The sequence below is a fragment of the Mastigoproctus giganteus genome, chromosome 14 (genome assembly GCF_048544385.1).
Source record: "Mastigoproctus giganteus isolate SK-2022 chromosome 14, ASM4854438v1, whole genome shotgun sequence".
Classification (NCBI taxonomy): domain Eukaryota; kingdom Metazoa; phylum Arthropoda; class Arachnida; order Uropygi; family Thelyphonidae; genus Mastigoproctus; species Mastigoproctus giganteus.
The window spans coordinates 39,903,659-39,910,827 of NC_143588.1; positions in this window are offsets into that span (position 1 = coordinate 39,903,659).

The window sequence follows — 7,169 nt, forward strand, 5'->3', positions numbered from 1 at the left end:
CCTCTACATTAACTAATCAGAAGTTTGTAGGCTCCCCTAAATAATGGGAACTACAAATAGCATAGACTTCTTTTTACTATTTTTCCACAATTTCAATGCTTCAACACAGGTTTGTCAAACTTTATATGGAGCCCATTGGTCACCATTTATCTTGGTCACCATGTTTCACACCAAAATAAGCACAATACACAATTTTTACAAATTCTGTAATATCTTGTCCTTGTCTAAGAACTACATAACTTCAATAAATATAACAAAAGTTAGATTGTGAAGACATTTTACTCACTTTTCAGCACAAGTTTGACAAACGCTCAAAAATAAATCGAGCTCACACTGATAAATGCTGCTACAGAGCCTTCAAGGTCAAGAAACAAATGATTAAAGACAGTGTGTTGCCAACATGTGATGGTTTAGTTTAGAAATTCCCAGCATTTACTCCTAACTAAATACATCTAATAATACAGGTCATGACATCAATTTAAGTGATTTATGAAAAAAATGGTACGTGATATAAAACAATGAATAACATTTCTGAAATCAATATAAAAAACTGAGTTACAAAGAGCTCTTACTTTACAAATATTGAAAACTATGCAAAGTGGTGTAATTAAAGTAACTACAAAAACATGTTTAAACCTTGGTCACTTTCAGTCCCTTAAATTGGGAGGTTGCAACTCCTAGTCAGTTGCCAACAACTTTGAAGGGAATCGCAAAATAATTTTTTTAAAATTTTGCCTCAGATGGTGGTAGAGGCAACTGATTTTTTTTTTTAAGTTTTTTTTTAAATTTACAGTGCAACAAGTTTATCTGATAAGGTTGTAAGGTTCTACACTCTTTTATGTGATATACAAGTTATAATTTAATTATTAAAAAGATGGATATTTATTTCTTGTTAAACTATAGCTCAACTTGAAATCATTAGTTTTATTCATGGGGGTCACAAATTCATTTATCATTTTTGGGGCGGGGGGGGTCACAAATACATTTATCATTTTAGAGAGGTCACAGTATTTCAAAGTTTGAGAACCCCCTGCCTTAAGTGAGCCCCAGAGCTCACATCTAATGAGTATAGGCTTGGCACACCCGGGGTCCCAAGCTGGATATCATCATTCTTCTCTTTCTTGGTGATACCCTTCTACTTCTGACTTTTGTTCTCTCTCTCTCCATGGGTAACTCAGAAATTTGTTTTGGCTGGTTCAGCATAAGCCTCATGCTTCCTTGTTGTATATGGCTAATAATAATAATAATGTCCACTTAAGGCAAGGGGGGACATAGCATTATGCACATAATGAAGTGGAATCTGTTAGCGTCAATTTTTCTTTTATTATATATCAACTCTTGGGTTGAATTGGAAATGATTTTTTATTATGATTAAAATTGTGTGATTCATAATTGAAATATTCAGTTCACACAAATTGCAGTTGTGTGCAATGCAATACAATTCTCAGTTCACTTCACACAAATTGCATTTTTGTGAAATGAATTGAGAATGTGTATTTTTTCAGTCATTGCCATTATTCTCCCATTCCATCCATTTTGCACGACAAAATGCAATATTCAGAAAGATATACACAACAGGCACAGCGAGCTACACTATAGAATTCTATCGGTTCAAATGTTGTTTATTTATTCCCTTGTTTATTCACCATCCCCCATTAAGGTCAGTGTACAAATGAGTTACAGTTGCTAATAAAACATCCAAACTCATTTCAAAGGAGCCATTTAAATATGCCAAGTCCCACTTACTTTTTCTGACCGTCTAATATCAGTTGCCTCTACCACATCACGACCTCATTTGCTTGAATGGAGTGTTTGATGCCAAAAAAAAAAAAAGAAAACTCTTTAATTTAATTTATCTGAAAGTATATAGAGTTATTTAAGTTTTGGATTTTCTTCGTGTGAAGAGAAGGACTGTCCTCTACTTCTGTGGTGAAAAACTTTCCAAACGATGCCATGGTTTTAATAGCAAATTGAAGAGACATTTAATTATACTAACCTTGCAAATAAAGATTGGAGCTATTTCAAAAGCTTACATGAACAAAAAAAAACAGGCAAATTAGTTTGAGAAAAGAAAAATGTCTGTAAAGGCTGAAATTGCTTCTTGAAGTAGCAGAAATCACACACCACAGCCAAGTCCCTTATTTGCAAACTTATTATTTGATTGTCTGTTTTGTCACTGTTTTGTATTGAAGCTGAAAAAGAAATTGCTAAAATACCCCTATCGGATGACAATATTCGAAGAGTAATCGAAATGTCTTCTGACATAGGGGAAACAAGTATCTACAGGGCTAAAATCATCAGATTTTGCCTTAAAAGTGTGCTAACACAGTATACTAACATATTGATATTATTGACAAAGTAAACTACTAGCCTTTGTTCATTTTATTCATGGAATTGAAATTATAGCTCAATTCTTTTGCTAAAAAGAACACACCAGAGGTGTTTTTTTTTGATACTTTGACTGGCTACTTAGAAAAATTAGAACTTTCATGGAAGTTGTGTGTGGGTGTCTTGTCTCTGTAACGATGTTGATCCAGCAATGATAGGGTCCATTGGAGGTTTTATTTCATTTGCAGAGAAAGGAAACCTGAAAGCAATGTTTACTCATTGCTTTTTGCACAGAGAGGCTCTTGTTAGAAGAACTCTAAGCAATGAGTTGAAATCAGTGTTATCTCAGCCTGTATTCATTTCCAATTTTATTAAATTAAGACCATTAAAAACCTGTCTCTTTAACAAGCTTTGTAGTGTGATGGATGATAAGCATGAATATTTAATTTTGCATGCAGAAGTAAGATGGATATCAAGAGGAAAGTATTGTTTTGCATCTATGAATTAAAAGACAAAATGAAAATTTTCTTTCAATCAGAAGAGAAGAACAATTTTGTGGTGTGCAAGGCTAGCTTATCTAGCAGAAATATTCATCCATCCATCTGAATAGCTTTAATGCACAATGATAACATGCTTACTTCTACAGACAAGCTACTAGCATTTAAGAAAAATTGTTAATTGGCTGAACAGGGAAGAAGGGAAAATCTTTATATCCCCCTTCTTACTATAAACCATTAATATCTGAAACCACTAAAAAGGATATTGCTGCTCTCATAACTGAAATATGACATAGAAAATTGGAAAGCAACATTGAAAAATACTTCCCCATTGCTAAATATAGAGTTTTGACTGGGTAGGAAACCCTTTTATGTGCATCTCATGTGGCTTAAAGTTCACAGTGATTGAAGAAGAACAATTCACACCAATTTCATATGATCAAAGTCTTAAAATGAAACATACTGACATCCCCCTATATGCATTCTGAATTTCAATCAAAGGTGAGTATTCTGAACTTTTAAATCATGCCTTAAGAATTTTATTTCAGTTCTCCACTATTACTAGTGTGAGTTGGGATTCTCAACATTAAATCCAATGTTGACAAGATGAGCACAAGTTTATCTGACATACATGCTAACATACAGGAAATTGCTCAAAGGCATCAAAGCTTGGGTGTCTCATTAAAATTTTTCAGTGAAAACTTCCAATTTGTATATTTGGTCACTCAATAAAAAAAACATCTTTGGTTTGGACTTTATTAAAATATATTGGTTCTTCCCTGACTGAATATTTAGTGAGTGCATACGTACGGCCATGAGGTTTCTGGGAGCATCAGCAAGAGGAGTCTGTCAGCAGTACGGTCTGATGATGGGTATTGGTAAGATACCTGAAACATTACCTTATGTGTAGTAGGTTAGATGAATAGCTTAATAAACTATATTATTAATTTCTCGTGGTATAAGAGTGGTAATGTATTTAGTAATAATCTTAATGGAAAACAACCACGTAACATCCTTCCCGAACTATATTATATTTGACAAAGTGTGCCACGAAATACACATTATTTTTCAAGTGTGCCACGAGCCCAAAAAAGGTTGGGAACCACTGATCTAGATGATCCCATAAAAGCTCCATTGGGCTTCAGTCAGGTAATTGGGGAGGCCACACCATAATTTGCAATACCCCCTCCTGTTGTTTAATTGCTAGAAAGTCCTTGCACAGTTTAGATGTGCTTCAGGTCCTTGTCTTGTAACATAAAATTTCTTCTACAAAGTTGAACTCCAGAAGATATTTCATTATGTTCAAGAATATAATGAATATATTATAGCCTTTTTTCTTAAAATTCCTTCAATTCTGACAATGTCACGCACTCCAGAAAAACAAAAGCAAACCCAGATCATGATGGAACCACCACCGTGCTTGGACTGTAGGCACTAACCATATTGTCCAATGTTGATGGCTCTTAGTCCATATAAACCATTCTTTCAATTTTCCAGTTTTAATAAGGGTTTTCAGACTACTACACAACCATGAAGCCCTGCTTGTTTAAGATGAAGTTTTACTGTACTTACTGTGATGCAGAAGTTTCTCTGTTCCTATTGACCTTGGCTTGGATTTCAGGTGCAGTAAATCATCGATGTGTTTAGAAATCAGCGTTATGGTCTTACCTTGTTCTTCAATTGGTATGTGCAGTTGTTCTGATTATGGTTTGTCCTTTAAACTGCCAGTCTCCTTGAACTGTTGATGGTAATTTGTACTCCTTAAGTGAAACACCTAGTTTTTTTGCCAATACTTCTCATGGAATAACTTTCTTTATACAGTTATAATTAGCACTTCTTACTTCAACGCTCATTTTCTTATTTCTTGCCATGCTTATCACATGAAACACACAAAACTTACACCAAACCTTTCTGAATTACATGTGTTTGGTTGCAGTTCTTACTCCTCAATTTATATTATTGCAAAACACTCTAGAATCAGCTACAATCTTCAATAACATTGAAACAATACTCCCACTTTCTAGAATTATCTACAGTGTTCTACCACATTTAGTAATCTTCTACAATGTTCTACCACTTTCAGGAGTCTTCTACACCTTCCTGGAATATTCTCAAATATTCTAGAAATATTTTAAATATTTCTTAAATATTATTTAAGTTTTTTGATTTTTATACATAGAAAATATTTTAATAAAAATTGATAAATAAGTTGGTCCTATTTTAATAAAAACTTTGAAAATGAAGAAAATTTAAAAACATGATTTCATGCTTTTAGGCGGGAGAGTGTGTACATACCTAGTTCACCCACAAAGTTCACTGCCATTAATAACATGAAAATATTGGGAAGCATAACAGTCGCGATTTTCACTCTTTAATCATATGATTTTCTAGTTAAAGCAAGCTGATAGAGTGTTGCAAAACTATTTTTTTTTTTTTTAAACTATTTCAGATTAGTTCTTGAGGCTTTGCACATTCTGCTAAGTATAACAGCCAGGCTGCTACCTGGGAGTCTGCACCTTCACAATGGTCAGATACACTTTGCCTAGCGTACTGAAAGCAATCGCCAAGGCATGAACCAATGTAAGCAGGGATTGAGGTGGTATCCACATCACACAAAGAATGTGTCAATCCTCAGAGAACTTCATATATGACTGCACAATTACCCCTAGGTCTTTTTTCATTCTCCACTACCTGACTGTCACACCACACAGTTGGTACATTAATCTGGGATATGCCGCCCCTTGTATTTGTCAATGTTAAGCTTAGGTCTGGTATGACTTAATAATATTAACCTATGTTAAAGCCTAATGTAAATATTAGGTTTTTTTTTTTTTTTTTTTGTTAGTTGTTGGCACATCAGCTTCTGTGGCCATAATGCACCTCCCAAAGTTTTTGCATTTTACTCTGATCCAAGCCTGAGGCAGGATTCAAACCCACGACCTTTGGGTTGCCAGGCAGGCACTTTACCCACCTGGCTAGCCCAGTCAGCTATTATTAGGTCTTCGCCAATATTATTAATAAATATTGAAAACAACAAGTACAGCACTGAACCATGCAGGACTCCTCTAATAACATCAGTCCACAAAGAGCAATGCCCACTGATAACTACTCTCTTTCTTCTCCTACTGAACCATCCCTTTATCCATAGCAGTAAACTGCCCTTAATGCCCACTGATAACTACTCTCTTTCTTCTCCTACTGAACCATCCCTTTATCCATAGCAGTAAACTGCCCTTAATGCCACACTGCTTCAGTTTGTACAGCAGTCTTTTATGTATAACATCAAAAGCTTTTCTGAAATCTAAGTATACAATGTCAAAATTATTTTTTTGCAACCAGTTCCTATGTTACTGTGTCATATCAGACTGGTCAGACAAATCAATCTTTAACAAATCCATGTTGTGACTGCAGTATTGCTGCATTCCTATCTAGATGGTTCCACATTACTTATTTGACCAGCAACTTTTCTTTCTAATCTCTTACTTTCTTTGAGTTATTTTTAAATTAAATTTAGACTAAAATCATACTGAAAACTGTAGCAGCAAAGCAATGGGAATGCTTTGGTTCACGGGAGAACTTCCAAGCACAGTACTCCAAAGAATCAGGATTATGTTGTGTGTGTGTATGTAAAGCTACCTTCAGTTAGACATGAGGAACTGGCTTTGACTGGGAACTTTGTGTTTCTTGCAAAGGGATCAGGAGTTAAACACAAATTCAGTATTCTGATGAGATTATATCAGGACTTGAAGAACAGAGTTGATGCACTCAAAGGATTAACAGACAGAGATCCATTAAGCACTCGCCACCCACCCCAATGCTTCAGCCCATGCCCCAGCATCAGACAACAAAACAAAACATTAGCATTAGTAGAGGCATTTGATGCAAGAAAGCAAGCTTATGCAGCATCAGCCAAAAAAAAAAAATAAAGTAAAATTAATAAATAAAAAATAACCACTTCCACTTCACCCCTCTGTTCGTTCGAAATACCTGTCCAGCTGAGCCTTAAACTTATTTAGGCTATCAACTTCCACGACAAGGGATGGAAGTCTGTTCCACCTACCAACCACCCGCTGGCTAAAGGCAAATTTCCGCACATCTATCCTACATCTGTTTTTCCTCAATTTGAACTTATGCCCTCTCAGGTGATTATTCTGAGCAAGAGGAAGAATCCCATCAGCATTGAGCATGCTCAAACCATTCAAGGCTTTGTACACCTCTATCAGATCACCTCGCTGGTGCCTAGTCTCCAGACACTGTAATTCGCAAAACTTAAGCCTTTCTTCGTAAGAGCACCCCTTTGTTCCATTCACTAATCTTGTTGCTCTTCTCTGTACTCGTTCCAGC